The sequence below is a fragment of the Marmota flaviventris genome, chromosome 3 (genome assembly GCF_047511675.1).
Source record: "Marmota flaviventris isolate mMarFla1 chromosome 3, mMarFla1.hap1, whole genome shotgun sequence".
NCBI lineage: Eukaryota > Metazoa > Chordata > Mammalia > Rodentia > Sciuridae > Marmota > Marmota flaviventris.
Window position 1 is genome coordinate 70,142,396 of NC_092500.1, and position 15,414 is coordinate 70,157,809.

The 15,414-nt window shown below is 37.2% G+C and overlaps 1 protein-coding gene across 4 annotated transcripts in view; it reads left to right on the plus strand.

Annotated features, from left to right (window-relative positions):
* The first annotated feature begins 390 nt into the window (after positions 1 to 390).
* Scaf11 (SR-related CTD associated factor 11) overlaps positions 391 to 15,414 on the plus strand; it is a 76,070-nt gene continuing 61,046 nt past the window's right edge. For all 4 annotated transcript variants that reach the window (XM_027934077.3, XM_071609942.1, XM_071609943.1 and 1 more), the window contains exon 1: positions 391 to 642. The gene's annotated coding sequence lies outside the window, so the exon portion shown is untranslated. The remainder of the gene's footprint in view (positions 643 to 15,414) is intronic.

The window sequence follows — 15,414 nt, forward strand, 5'->3', positions numbered from 1 at the left end:
TTTCATTGTTCTCCACAACGTATCCCGTAAGGCGGTCAAAGCAGGGACAAGGTCCACGCGCGGCGCATGCGCACAACGCGCGGCGTGGGAGGAGGGCGGGACGGCAAGGATGTTTCCCAGAAGCCTCCGCCATCCGCGCTGCCCTTCCTCCCGCTCACAAGCTGCGCGACGTGACTCCGCCTACCACGTTCCTCCGTCGCAAACGGTGGTTTGTCAGCGCCCCCCTGCGATCCTGTTGAGCACTGCGGACGTGCCCGTAGGGCCCGAGCGAGCTTGAGTGTGGCAGGTCCAGCCGCTGGCGTCGTCACCGTAGCGCGCCGACTTGTGGCAGCGCGGCCCAGCAGAGTGGAGAGAGGGAGGGGGGAGGCGCGTGAGGCCGGGAGGGGAGGGAGGCCAGACTAGGCTGGGGGAAGGGGAGCAGCGGTGGCGCAAGCCGCGCGAAGCAGCGCAGCCCGGGTCCGCTTCCTGCCTAGTCGCCGGCTCCCGACCCGACCAACCGAGCCGGCGCCCCAGCACTCCCGGAACACCTCAGAGTAGACGGAAGGGAACTTAGCGGCGGAGTGACGGAGATCTAGCTTCCTGCGGTGGGGTCGCCGCCACCGCCGCCGCTGCTTTGAACAAGCGCCTCGACCTCGGCCTGAGGTAAAGGGCCGACCCCGGGGGATGGATGGGCTTGGGTAGCTTCATGGTTAGGCGGGAGCCGGGGGCCGGCGCCGAGCGGAGAAACGGGCCAGGGAGACGGGAGAGCGGACAAAGTTTCGAAATCTTGCCCGGCCCAGGCGGTGTCCTGAGCTTGAAGGAAAGTTGGAGCTGCCCCTCCAGGCTGGGGAAGCTGCACCGGGTAGAGCCTTTTATCTTGTCACTCCACGGCTAGGGAGGCCCTGCTCCGGCTGCCGCCGCCTCACTGTCTGCACCCCGTCCCATTTCCTCCTTGTGGCCTACGCGCCTCTGCTGCCTGAGCTGGCAAAGCTTGTCCCCGCCCGCGTGCGGGGCCTTACTGGTGTGTGGGGGGGCGAATGGAGGGAAGGGGCTCTACGCTAGGACCGCCACAGACACCCCCTCCCTGCGGTGGCAACGTGTCCTGCTGAGCTTCCGGGAGCTCCGGATCCCCGAGTCTGTTTTACGAGGGAGATTTCGCTTTTGTCGCCAGCGTCCAAGCCAGCTTGTGAAACCAAACTTTACTGCGCGGTGACCTCTCGAGTGCGCGAATGGGGAAGAGCTGAGGCTTCTAAACATCATCAGCCTTTACCCCTTGTCCTGAACTTAAAAAACTGTTGCCCCCGCCCCCCTCGCCTCATATTTTAAACCTGCTCTCTGGCTGACCACTAATTGAAGGGAGAGAAGATCTGAACTAAGGTTAATGTGTCGCTCATGCTTAGACCTAGGAATTTTGAGCCGTTTAAGAGATTTTTTAGAGATGTTTGGCCGTCTTGCCACCTACCCATATTTTGAAAAATAGTTTTTTAAAAGACACGTGATTTAGAGTACCTGATTACAAGTACTCTTGATTCACAGATTAAAATGTTGAATTTTAAAATATCCCCAGTATACTTTTGTACTATTAATAGTGCCTATGAGCTGTGTTTCGTTCACTTTAGATTACATTTTGATGTCCTGACTTACATAGCTGTCCCTACTAGCAGTGAACTAAGATATTTAAGGAAAGCTGATGAACATATTTTTAACATAATGCTTTGACTAGTAGATTCTGATCTAAAATTTCTCTCATTTGGGGAATTTCCTCTGAATTTGGGGAAAAGCATATTAATAAATGCATTTTCTTGTTTTAAAAGTTAACTCATGAGTATGACTGCTTCACCAGCAGATTATTGAAGACAATACCTCCTTAAAAAACTTCAGTTTTGTATTTTATTCTTAATTGTATTAAAGTTTTAATGTGTAATCAAGTTTTTTTTTTTTCCAGACTTTCCCTTTTTCCTGCTTCTTTGGCATTTGATTTAATCATTTTACTATTTCGTTATTTATTAAAGCTGATAGGGAAAAGTTTGTAGGCCTTTTGTTTATGTGATTGTGGTTTTAACTGAGAGGAAAAATGGAAATTTGAAACTCTTTGGATTTCTTTGTTGATATTCTATTAAAGATAATTTGAATTTATTTATATGGTGTCTTTGCAGTTGAATTTTTAAAAGATTAGCAATTCTTATTGTAGCTGCACTTTAGCAATAAATTTTTTTTGGTGCTTGTAAATATATTAACAGTCTTTTAGTTTCACACTTATCTGAGAATTTTGAATACATTTTAAGATTTCAGTGGTGTAAAATTTGTTTAGAGTAAGTATACCCAGGTTATTAAGATGTTCTTTAGGGAATGGGGCGATAGCTCAGTGCTTGCCTGGCATGTGTGAGGGTTGGGTTTGATCCTCAGCACCATATTAAAAAAATAAATAAACAAAATAAAGGCATGCTGTCCATTTTCAATTACAAAAGAAATTTTTTAAAAACAGATGTTCTTTAGTATGTCAGAGGGGAAGAAACTGTAGAAGACATTGTAAAATTGTTCTTAAATAGACTGCTTACAGACGTGTCATGGAGAAAATTTTAATGAGAATTTTCCCTCTAATATCTTCATGTGGTAAAATGAAGTTTACAGGTTAGGATTGAGACTTTAGGGGTTGCTCAGCTTCCCCATCTTCTTTTGAGCATTAACCAGCGATATGCAATTTTCTTGAAAACATGTGTTGTTAATCAGCAAATATAGGATGAAGCAAGTGCAGTTACATGATGCTGTCAATTAATCATCAGTAGTATATTTAGTAATAAGAACTTGCAGTGTTATACTACCCACCAACTTAGTACTGAACTTTTTAGGTACATCAATGAGAAGTAGTTGTGAAACCTTAATTCAAAAGGGAGACAGGCATAAAAGTAATACAGTTAGCCATACAATAATTCTTATTTTAACTTCCTTTTAGCATCTGTTCCTATCTTTCAGTGATGTAAATTGGATCTTCACTTCCTTTGCCCAGTGAAATAAAGAAACTTAAAACCCAATTTTTTTTTATTCCTTTTTCCACAATAATAACTACTAATTCAGGACTTTTAAGGCTACAGTAAGGACTATGGATTTTACTATGACTGAGAAGAAAAGCTATTTGAGAAGAGACATGATCTCACATATTTTATCAGGATCACTTAACAGTGTTAAAAACTTTAGGTCAGCAAAGGTCATAGTGGTTTTTTAGGAAGTTATTTTGCAAATGAGAAATGGTGGTGGTGGCAGTGGTGGTGTTTTTACATTTTACATTGAATTTTTATACGCCATAACAAAAAAATACAATGCAAAGGTAAGTCTTGGGAACAGCTACAGAATGATACTGAACATTTTAACTCTGGGATCTACTCAGTACTAACAGTTATTTTTCAGATGGTATGTATTGAAAAGGAGAGGCAGCAAGATTGGATTAATCGCTGAAAGATTAGTTAGGAGGCTTTTGAAAATAGTCTGGGAGAGTCGAAGGTGCATGATTTGGGATGAGGATTGTGGGTGGGATTTAAGATTATTAGGTCTCAGTTGAAAGACAGGATACAGAAGAGAGAAATTTCAAAGATTACTCCTGGGTTGTATAGTGGTACCAGATAAGGATGAAAGTTTTTTTTGGTTTTGACTGGATTTGACAAAGTGTCTTTGGACCTTCAAATGGAAATTCTGTACTTTTTTTTTTTTTTTGCGGTGCTGGGGATAGAACCCAGGTCCTCACATATGCTAAGGCAAACACTCTACCACTGAGCTACATCCCAAGTCTTAAAAATGGAAATGCTGTAGGCAGTTAGATATATGGATATATAATTGAGAGGAGGGGTGTGGGCTGGGAATAGAAAATTGGAATTACCTGTGTAGGTACTTGCAATTATGGGTGAAATTACCTAAGGGAGGAACTATAACCTGGGGGATAAAAGAGAGTGAGAGTGAGAGGGAGAGATATCCTAGAATGGAACCATGGTGGCCTCAAATTTAAAAAGTGCACTGAAGGCTGGGGTTGTGGTTCAGTGGCAGAGCACTCGCCTAGCATGTGTGAAGCACTGGGTTCGATCCTTAGCACCGCATATAAATAAATAAAGGTCTATCAAAAACTAAGAAAATATAAAAAAAAAAAGTGCACTGGAAGTGAGTTCCTAAAGAATACTGTGAAGGTCAGAGAAGTAGGAAGTGTGTTGTAGAAGCCAAAGGAAGAGAGTATTTCAAGGGGAATGTGGTTGGTAGTGTCACGTGTTGGTGAGAGTTGAATAAAGTAAGGGCTGAACACTTTTTCATTGGATTTAACAACATGGAACTCATTGGCTTTTTGAACAATCAGGATAGGAAGCTGCTTATTTTCAAACTGGTACTCCTGTAACTTCTTAAATAGTTCTAAAAGTGCTGAGATAAAAGTTTAAGAAATTATCTGCCCATATAACAGAAAAGAGCCAATGTTATAAATATATACTATGTATCAGCCACTCTATTGTAGACACTTTACATAAATTTTATTTGATCTTTTTATTAGCTTTGTGTAATTAGATGTATTAGTCTATTTTGCAGAATGTATCTAAAACTCAAGAGAGTTTAAATGCTTTTATGTTACTGCACTTGCTAAGTCTCTCTGTATAGGTCCATCTAACTGCCTTAGTTGGTCTCCCTGCTTCTACATCATTGCTGTCCAGTAGACATTTCTGTGATGATACAAATGCTCTGTATCTGTAGTGACCAGTACAGTAGCTGATAGCAATGTGGCTAGGAGCACTTGAAATGTGACCATTGCAACTGGGGAACTGAATAATGGTTACCTTTTGGAGGGTACAGTTATAGATCAAAGGTCATTGACAATCTCATAAACAATAAAGCACAGTCTTAAAGTGAAAACATATGTTCTTCATTTGAAACAAGTACTATTTTGGTTACATGCTAGTTTTAGGCACTGTAACTGAATTTTGTAGGTAACTGTCAAAAACAATATCAAACTTTAATACAGTTGAAGTAACTTTTTTCCTCCAAACCATTGGAGATTAAGTTGCAGATGCAGTCTTATCTCCTCAAAAAAAAAAAAAAAAAAAACAAGGACAAGGACTTTCTATTATATAACAATAATATAACCATCAAAACCGGAAATAAATCTTGTTATATTACTACCATCTAACCTCAGACTTCATTCAACTTTTGCCAGTTTCTACAGTAATTTTCTTTTGTAACAAAAGAATTCAGTTCAGAATTCTGTGTTGCATTTAATTGTAAAATTTTTTTTTTAAATTTTTATTTTTTTGGTACCTGGGATTGAGCCCAGGGGTACTTTACCAGGTAGTTACATCCCCAGTCCTTTTTAAAAAGTTTTTTATTTTGAGATAGGGTCTTGCTACATTGCTGAGACTGGCCTGGAATTTGTGATCCCCTTGCCTCTGCCTCCCAGGTTGCTGGGATTGTAGGTGTGTGCCACTGCACCTGGCTTTAATGGTAACAATTTTTTAGACTCCTCTAACAACCCCTCAGTTTTACCTTGACTTTCATGATCTTGATACTTTTTGAGGATTACAAGTCAGTTTTGTTGTAAAATATCTCTTAATTTGGGTTTGTCTGATAGTTCCTATGGTTAGATTCAGATTGTGTTCTTGTGGCACTAGTGATTTATTGTTGTTCTCTTTTTATCCTGTCAGCATACAATTTATTTGTCCCATTACAGGTGATGTGCATGCACTTTGATAATGGGGATTAAGATGAGGCCTTACAAGCTTTCTCACTGTAGAGGGATGATTTTTCTTTTAGTAATTAATATATATTTTGAGGGAAAGTATTTTAAATTTGTTAAAATAGCTCATTCCTTATCAAAATTGCTGTTTATATATTCTCAAATTGTCTCAGCATCGGTCACTGAAAGCCCTTCAGGCTAGTTTCTGTTTTTCTTTTCATTTGCTTTGAGTACTTCCTTACTTTTTGACAAAAGAAAATGTTCCAGCCTATACAATCTGTACTTTTCCTGCCACAGCCTTGGAATCATCAATTCCTCCAAGAAGTGGTTTCTTTTAGTGTAGAAAGACATTTAGGAACCAAGATTCAGACACTGTATTTACTTTTAATACTTCTGTATAGAAAACCATGAGTTTGTACCAGTTTCAGTCCACAGGTTTGTATTAGTTTTCTCCCTTTACAAATTTATAACTTCCTTCTCTTATATGAAGAAATCTGGCTCCCATCATCCTTACTATATTAACTTATCTCATCCCTTGTATATAGCCAGTTTCCCATTCTCATGGACACTGCTGCTCTCCTGCCTCTATGTTATATAACTTTTTGACTCTACTTAGGTTCTAATCACCCTCAGTCTGCAATGCATTTCTAACTCTACAGTTCTCAGATACTTCATGCTGAGGATCTTACTGTACTGATTAAGCTCCAGTACTTCACTTTGGGCTCCATCACTATCTCTAATATGGACAGCTTGCTCATTGGTTTGGGCAGTACCCCAGCCAGAATAGAAGTATACAGACATGTTCTTTTAAAGATTATACTTATTCTTTTTTTTTTTGTAAAAGATTGTTATACCATAGATTTTTGTGTTCAGATATGTTCTCAACTGTTTAATTTAAACCCTCTGAAGACTTACATCTGTATTTGGGATAAGACAAAATTAATTTTTGTTGTGTGTGTGTGTTTTTTTTTAAATGAAAGTAGGTTCATATGTTACATGTTTTTATGCATCTTGCTTTTGTCACTCAATAATGCCTCATTTGAAAATTCTCCAAGTCATCTAGTAGAACTCTACTTACAATTAATGCTGGTATTTTTAAAAAGCTATTTTCCTATTTAGGGGCTTTTTGTTGTTGTTTTGGGAAAAGAAAGGATTCTTCATAGACTTTTTACATTACATAGCAAATGCTATATACACAGAGGATATGACTGAGTGGCATCTGATAGATGAACAAATGTTAAGTGAGTGAAACAAAACACAAAATACAATTTCATGCAGATTCTAACTGTCTACGTGTGTATGACCTTATTATCCTGAACATCAAGATGTTATTTTTTTTATTAGTTGTTGATGGACCTTTATTTTATTTATTTACATGTGGTACTGAGAATCTGAACCCAGTGCCTCACACATGCTAGGCAAATGCTTCTACCACTGAGCCACAACCCCAGCCTGAGACGTAATTTCTTAAATGAGAACATCAACATCTATTTTTTTTATTTGTTGTTTTTAGATATACATGAGAGTAGGGTGTATTTTGACATATTATACGCACATGGGGTGCAACCCATTACAGTTTTGATCCTATTCTTGTAGTTGAACATGATGTGGAGTTATATTGGTCATGTTTTCATATATGAGCATAGGAAATTTATGTCCAATTTATTCTACTGTATTTCCTATTCTCATCCCCCGCCCTCCCCTTCATTCCCCTGAACAAAATTAATTTCCTTTTCTCCCTTTTACCCTAGTATTCTCAAGTTCTAAGTCATATATATTATATACACACAAACCCCCACACACAAGTTTTTTGGTACCAGGGATTGAACCCAGGAGCACTTAACCACTGAGGCACATCCCCAGCCCTTTTTTATTTTTTATTTTGATATAAGGTCTCGCTAACTTGCTTATTTAGGGCCTTGCTAAGTTGCTGAGGCTGGCTTTGAGCTGGCGATCCTTCAGCCTCAGCCTCCTTATTACTGGGATTACAGGTATCCGCCACTGGGCCCTGGTCTCAGCCATATATATATATATTTTAAAATATTTATTTTTTAGATGTAGTTGGACACTATACCTTTATTTTTTATGTGGTGCTGAGGATCGAATCCAGGGCCTCACACATGCTAGGAGAGCGCTCTACCACTGAGTTACAACCCCAGCCCTCAGCGTATTTTTAAGGGTGTCTTTTTATCCTAATTTTCACGGTAGGGTAAAAATTAGTTCAGTTTAATGTGCAGGTTTAGGAATCAACCTGCCCTGGTCTGGTGACAATATTGATTGTGACCTTTTCTAGGTGACTCAACTAGTGTCTCAGTTTCCTCGCCTGAGGTTATTGGAGATAGAACCCAGGGGGCACTCTACTGCTAAGATGCATCCCCAGCCATTTTACCACGAAGGCACTCTCCAGCTCCTTTTTATTTTAATTATTATTATTTTTTTTTCATTTTGAGACAAGAGTCTCACTGACTTGCTTAAGCGCTTGGTAACTTGCTGAGGCTAGTCTCTCTCCTGTTTTTTTGGTGGTATTGGGGATTGAACCCAGGGGCGCTTAACCAAACCAGATCTCCAGAGAGAGAGAGAATTTTTTAATATTTATTTTTTAGTTTTCGGTGGACACAACATCTTTATTTTATTTTTATGTGGTGCTGAGGATCGAACCCAGCGACCCGCGCATGCCAGGCAAGCGTGTTACCGCTTGAGCCACATCCCCAGCCCCAAATCCAACCCTTTTTTATATGTAATTTAGAGACAGGGCTTCCCTGAGTTGCTGAGACTGATCTTGAACTCACCATCCTCCTAATCCAATAGGATTACAGGCATGTACCACCAGCTGGGCTGCTGAGGCTAGTCTTGAACTTGCTTTCCTCCTGCCTCAGCCTCCTGAATCACTTGGATTACAGACATGCATCACTGCCCCCAGGTTTTACCTGTTTTAATTTTTAAGTAACATTTACCTAAGTCTAGTACTAACAGCAGCAAATTTTATCTCTTTTCCATATACTTAAGTTAATTTGTTCAGTGAGTTTGAAGTCTTTTTAATGCAATGTTCTGTGTTCAGTGTTGATGGTATTTTAATATTTTTAAAAAGTACCTCCTTAATATAAAGAGGATGACATATGGCAAGGCATACTGAAGTATTTAATTTACTACCTAGCATTACCTCGTATAAAGTAGGTACCTTTCCTACCACAAGTCTGTGCCCCAGTTTTGTTGATGTTGTCTGTTAGGTCTGGGGATGAAACATCAGGCTGCCGCCTTCTTTTTTTTTTAATTTTTTATTCTTTTTAGTTATACATGACAGTAGATTGTCATATCTTACATACATGGAATATGTATGGTGGTTGTACATGATATAGAATTATACCTGTCATGTATTTTTGTGGTTGTACATGATGTGGAGTTACACTAGTCATGTATTCATATATGAACATAGGAAAGTTATGTCCGATTCATTCTACTCTTTCCTATTCCTATCCCTCTTCACTTCCCCCATCCAATCCAGTGAATGTCAAGTCCACCCCCCACCATTGTGAGTCAGCATCCGCATATCAGAGAAAACATTTGGCTTTTGGTTTTTTTGGGATTGGCTTATTTCACTTAGCATAATAGTCTCCAGTTACATCCATTTACTGGCAAATGCCATAATTTCATTCTTCTTTATGGCTGAGTAATATTCCATTGTGTATATATACCACATTTTCTTTATCCATTCATCTTTTGAAGGGTACCTTGGTTAGTTCCATAGCTTAGCTGTTGAGAATTGAGCTGCTTGAAACATTCATATAGGCCTTTTTTTTTTTTGACATCCAGTGCCCTTTCCATTTTTTCCTAACTAGTTTTTCATACTTTCTTTTGTGCTGCTGCATTATCTTTAACACCACCAATGCTCCAGTTTAAACATCTCAGAAACCATTTTCAAGTATATGAAAAAGAGGTGGAATTTTCCTTAGGGATTCTCTGCCTTTTACAGAACACAGGTTCTACGTTGGACTTAAAGTTTCTTTTCATTTTGGCCCATAATTATTTCTCTGTCCTCACCTCCTATTGCTTTCCCAAATGAATTCTTTCTAACAAAATTAGTCCTGAACATCTTCTTAAAGCATGTGTGCATTATTTCTTCCTTTTACATTTTTCTCCTTTTACTCTTTCATAGTCGGGAGTTGCACCCCTCAAGGAATTTCTCAGAAACTCCTTGACTGGCACTCACATTTGGCATTTATGCTAGTGTATGCTCTCTTGTATGCTATTTCTCCAGCTTTACTCTTTGTTCTGGGAAGAGGGGTATAATAACATAATCTGTCTTTATATACCAATGCCAGGCTCAGTACCCTGATTGCAGTAGTTGTTCAGCAATTTAAAGTATACAAAAACAGAAATAAAAACATTAAAGAGAGAAGCCAACGCAACACTGCTTTGAAAATTCTCTAAGATTAGTTAAACTGCCTACAAATGATATATGGTCTTTTAATATAAATATACATATTGTACTATTTTGTGTGTAAAAATGTTAGGAAAATTGTTTCTGTAGAACTACTCTTCTAATAGGGAATAAATATTAATAACTTAAAAGAATTCATAAGGTACCATTCACCTGAAAATCCTTTTAGATGGGACAACTTTAATGCATTAGACCATATTTCTTTAGGAATAGTTACTTAGACATTACCATAAATAACATGAGAGAGAAGCATGAAACAAAATATCTTATTGTTTCAAAACTTCCATAGAATTAAATAAAATTAAAACTGAAGAGAGGGGAAGAAAATTCAACTAAGTATTAAAAGAAGTCTAAAATATTTTGTATTAATATGCCCACTTCAACTTTTTTTGGTTATCATTTGTATGATATATCTTCCCATTCTTTTATTTTAATCTATTTCATTAAAGTGAATTTCTTAGAGATAGGTATATAATTCAGACTTTTTTTTTTCTTAAAGATTTGATAATCTCTTTTTTCACAAACTACTGAATTTTAATTAGGTACAAATTTGTCATTGGTTTATGGGTTAACTTTAATATTCTTAGGAGAATGTTTTAGAACCTATTCTCCATTCAAATAATTATCTGGTTCTGTTTTTTCTGGGCCATACACATTTGACATGAAATACAGTAAATTCACAAACTGTATGTCAAAATATATTTTTGAAAAATAATCATTTCAGACAAGGAGCCTTTATGAGTAGTCTTTGGGACTTAGCAAACATGAACTTCTCTGACATATTGTCCTGAGTGCATACCCTTTGGTTGAGGAGATGAGCTTTTTTTTTTTAATGTTATTTAATATATAACTATTTATGTCATTTACATTTAATATAACTATTTAGATTAATATAGTTATTAATAGTTATAGTTAATATATGCTACTCTTTATATTTTCTGCCTTTTTGGGGTTATATAATATATTTTATTTTTCCACTTTAAATTTATATATTGGTGTTTTGATTCTTATTTTTCTGTAGTATTTTTTGTTTGTTTTAGTGGTTGCATGGGTGCTTCACATTCCATTGGCCATAACCTTATATGTGACTGTTGAGCACTTAAAATGTTGTTGGTTCAAATTGAGATATTTATAAGTATAAAATATACACCAGATTTCCCAAAAAGAATGTAAAATTTCTCACTTAAGTTTTTTATTGATTATATGTTGAAATCATAATGTTTTGGATATACTGGTTAATAGTATATATACTAAGTTGTTTAACTCTTTTAATGTATTAGAAAATTTAAACTTACATTATGTGGTTCAAATATTTCTATTGAAAATGAGAATTATAATGTATATGCATAAATGTTTGCATTTAATTAATATTTTACCACTTGAAGTAAATGTAGAAGCCTGGCAACTCTGATTATTATGGAATAGTTGTCAGAGAATTACATATATTTGTAATGACAACCCCATCAATTATGTTATTTTTGTTTTCAGAAACCATATGTATTTAGGAGATCGTAAGAGTAGAAAAGCTATTTACTGTTTATCTTGTGCTTTAATGAAATTTCAAATTTATTTGTTATTTCTCTTCAGCCTGAAGAACTTCCTTGAGTTCATCTTTTAAAGTAGGTCTCTGGGGCTGGGGATGTGGCTCAAGCAGTAGCGCGCTCGCCTGGCATGCGCCAGGGTGCTGGGTTCGATCCTCAGCACCACATAAAAACAAAATAAAGATGTTGTGTTCACCGAAAAATAAAAAATATTTTAAAAAATTCTCATTCTCTCTCTCTCAAAAAAAAAAGTAGGTCTCTGGCGTTAAATTGTCTTAGTTTTTTCTTTACTGAAATGTCTTTAAAACACTTTCATTTTTGATGAATTTCTTCTTTACATGTAAAATTCTGAAGTTTAGAGATGTCCCACTTAGTGTCTTATGGACTCTTGATGTGACAGGAAATAGTAGTAATTGAATCATTAATTTCGCCTGTGTAGTGCTTTTCTACTTTCAGGATTTTCTTTTTATCTTTGCTTTTTTGAAGTTGATTATGATTTGTCTGGGCATGTTTTACCTTTGCATTTATTCTGTTTGGTGTTCTGTGAGATTTTCACATTTATAATTTTGTATCTTTCTCCAAGTTTGAGAAGTTTTGGATATTATTTCTTACAATATTTTTTTATGTACCAAATTTCTCTCTTTTGACGTAAAGAGAACTTTTGGTTTTATCTACAGGACCCCGAGACTCGCATGCTAGGCAGATGCTCTTCCATTGAGCTACACTTCCAGCCCTGCATTTTTATTTTTGTTTCAGACAATGTATCATTTTGAAAAATTCTGTATCTTTTTTATAGTTACTTTCTCTGTAGTTGGAATTTCAGCCTTTCCATTTTTTTTGCCAGAAGTGTCCCCCGCCCCGCCCTCCATGGAGTATAGTTGTAATATAAGTTGACTATTCCTTGTCCATAATGCTTGGGACCAAAAGTATTTCATATTGTTCTTTTGGGTTTTTGGATCTTTGCATATATATGAGATATTTTGAGGATGGAACCAACCAAGTCTAAGTAAGAAATCTGTTTTAGGTATACCTTGCAACATAATCTGGAAGTAATTTTTTAACATTATTTTTAGTGTGTCTGCCTTTTTATTGTCACATGTCACATGAAGTCAAGTGTGGAATTTCTCACTTATAGCATCATGTTATTGCTCAAAGTTTCAGATTTTGGATTTTCTAATAAAGGATACTCAACTGGTAGCTGTTCTAAAATCTTTGATAATTCTAGTATGTATGAGTTATCTTGGATTTGGCAGTTATTTATTGTCGTTTCTCTTGTGAATTGGTCATATTTCCTAGTGGTTTGTATGCCAGGTAATTTTGGACTGTATCCTGGAAAATGTTACATTGTATAAACTCTGGGTCCTGTGATAATCCTCTGGATAATGTTTTTTAGCAAACTGTCAAGGCATTAGGTTCAGAATGCAAATTTTGTTTTTACTTCTGGGGTAATAGATCCAGCCTCAGTATAGCCTCCACCCCTCATTAATACATGATAATTCACATATTGTACAATTCACCCATTTTAAGTGTACAGTCAGTGGTTTATAGTTGGTTAAATGCCTTTGCTGTACTGTTTGGGGTCTTCTCAGTGCTTGCTGATTGCATGCATAACTCAACCAGTAACTGTATAATTTCTTTTTTTTAATATTTATTTTTTAGTTATATGTGGAGACAATATATTTATTTTATTTTTATGTGGTACTGAGGATTGAACCCAGGGCCTCACACGTGCTAGCTGAGCGCTCTACCTCTGAGCCACAACCCCAGCCCAGTAATTGTATAAGTTCTTATAGAGAATTAAAGAGTCCTGTCTTTCCTGCTCCCTTTCCAGGAATTTTCACCTGTAGAGTTCCCTTTTCCTGGTTCCAGAAAAATGGGGTTTCTGTCAGACTGTGTTACCTGTGCTGCTGCTACCACTGTGTAGCCACCCATGGGACAAAGTCAATAGAGAAAAGATTAAAAATAAAACAGGAACACTCAATGTAGTTCAGTTCTCTAAAGTTTTTACTCCCTTCTGTATTCTGCTTGCTTTTATTTATACTTCAGAGTTCTCTGTTTAGTTTCTTTTAGTATTTTGTCCAGATATTTGAGATAGGTTATGGTAGGACTACTTCATTTTGGCCAAAACCATATCCTAAAATATATCTGAAAATAAATTTGAATTAAATGTTCATAAAACTGCAGAAATTTTATGTGGTGCATGCCTGTAATCCCAGTGGTTTGTGAGGCTGAGGTAGGACAATCACGGGTTCAAAGCCAGCCTCAGCAAAAGTGAGGTGCTAAGCAACTCAATGAGACCCTGTTTCTAAATAAAATATAAAATAGGGCTGGGGGTATGGCTCAGTGGTCAAGTGCCCCTGAGTTCAATCCCCAGTAACAAACAAACAAACAACCACCACCACAACAAAAACCTGCAGAAATTTGAAAACAAATAGACTAGGGAGAATATATCCCAAATTTTCAGACTAAACTAGCCACATGAACAACCTAGAATTAATCTATAACTAGAATAACTGAGGGAAAATGAGATTAAAAATTAGAACACATTTATTCAATGTGGGTAGATAATATTTATCCTTCAGAAAATGGGATAATGGTGTTCAGTTTTGGGGGCATGAATTTCAGAGCTTTAAGGGGTTGCTTGTTTAGGGATTATTTTTATATACCTTTAGGGAACTTGGATTAATTTCAGCATCATTTCTTAGGCATAAATTTATAAGATTATTCTCGGGATAATCTCATCATTTAAAATAGTTTTGTTTTAGGAATGAATTTGTCATTTTTCACTTTTCTTCCATTCCCTTTTCTATTAATAACTTACTAATATACTTTTTAGTGTCAAATAAGTCATTTATTAGGGTAGGCTAACTAGTTACTGTGACCATAACAGAAGAAGGATCAGTTACAAATTTCACTTGAAAAAGTAGTTTACTACTGGGCATGGTGGCACATGCCTGTAATCACAATAATTTGGGAGGATGAGGCAGGAGGATTCTAAATTTCATGCTAGCCTCAGCAATTTAGCAAGGCCCTAAACAACTTAGTGAAACCCTGTCTCAAAATGAAAAATGAAGAGATTTGGGGATGTAGCTTAGTATTAAACTCCCATTGCTTCAGTTCCCAGTCATGCCCCTCTGTACCCTCTCCCTCCTAAAAAAGAGAGAAAACAAAATGCAGTCAGTTTGTAGCTTTTGTAGTAAGATTACATTTAGGAGAGAATCGAATCTTAATATCACTCTATCTCTAAAGATTTTTTTATAGTTTGAGTTGGCCACTTTAAAAAATTGTTATTAGGGCCCAGGGATATTGCTCAGTAGTAGAGTGCTTGCCTAGCATGCATAAGGCCCTGGGTTTGATTCCCAACACTAGAAGAAGAAGAAAAAAAATGAACTAATAGTATATAGTCTTTGACAGTATTTTGACAATAGTTCTTTGTTTGCTGATTTATATATCACTTGGTTGTGTAGCTCAGTGTTAGGAATACATGCTAGGGGTTGGGGTTTTAGCACAGTAGGTAGTAGAGTTCTTATCTAGCATGTATGAGGCACGGAGTTCTATCCTCAGTACCACATAAAAATAAATAAATAAAGGTATTGTGTCCATCTACAATTTTAAAAAAAGTACATGTTAACATGCACTAAGGCTGAGCTCAGTTCATAGCATCCCCAAAATAATTAGCAAAAAACACCTGGCTTTCTGCTTTGCTTTGTTTTTGGCAGTGCTGGGGATTGAATCCAGGGCCTTTGGCATGTTGGACA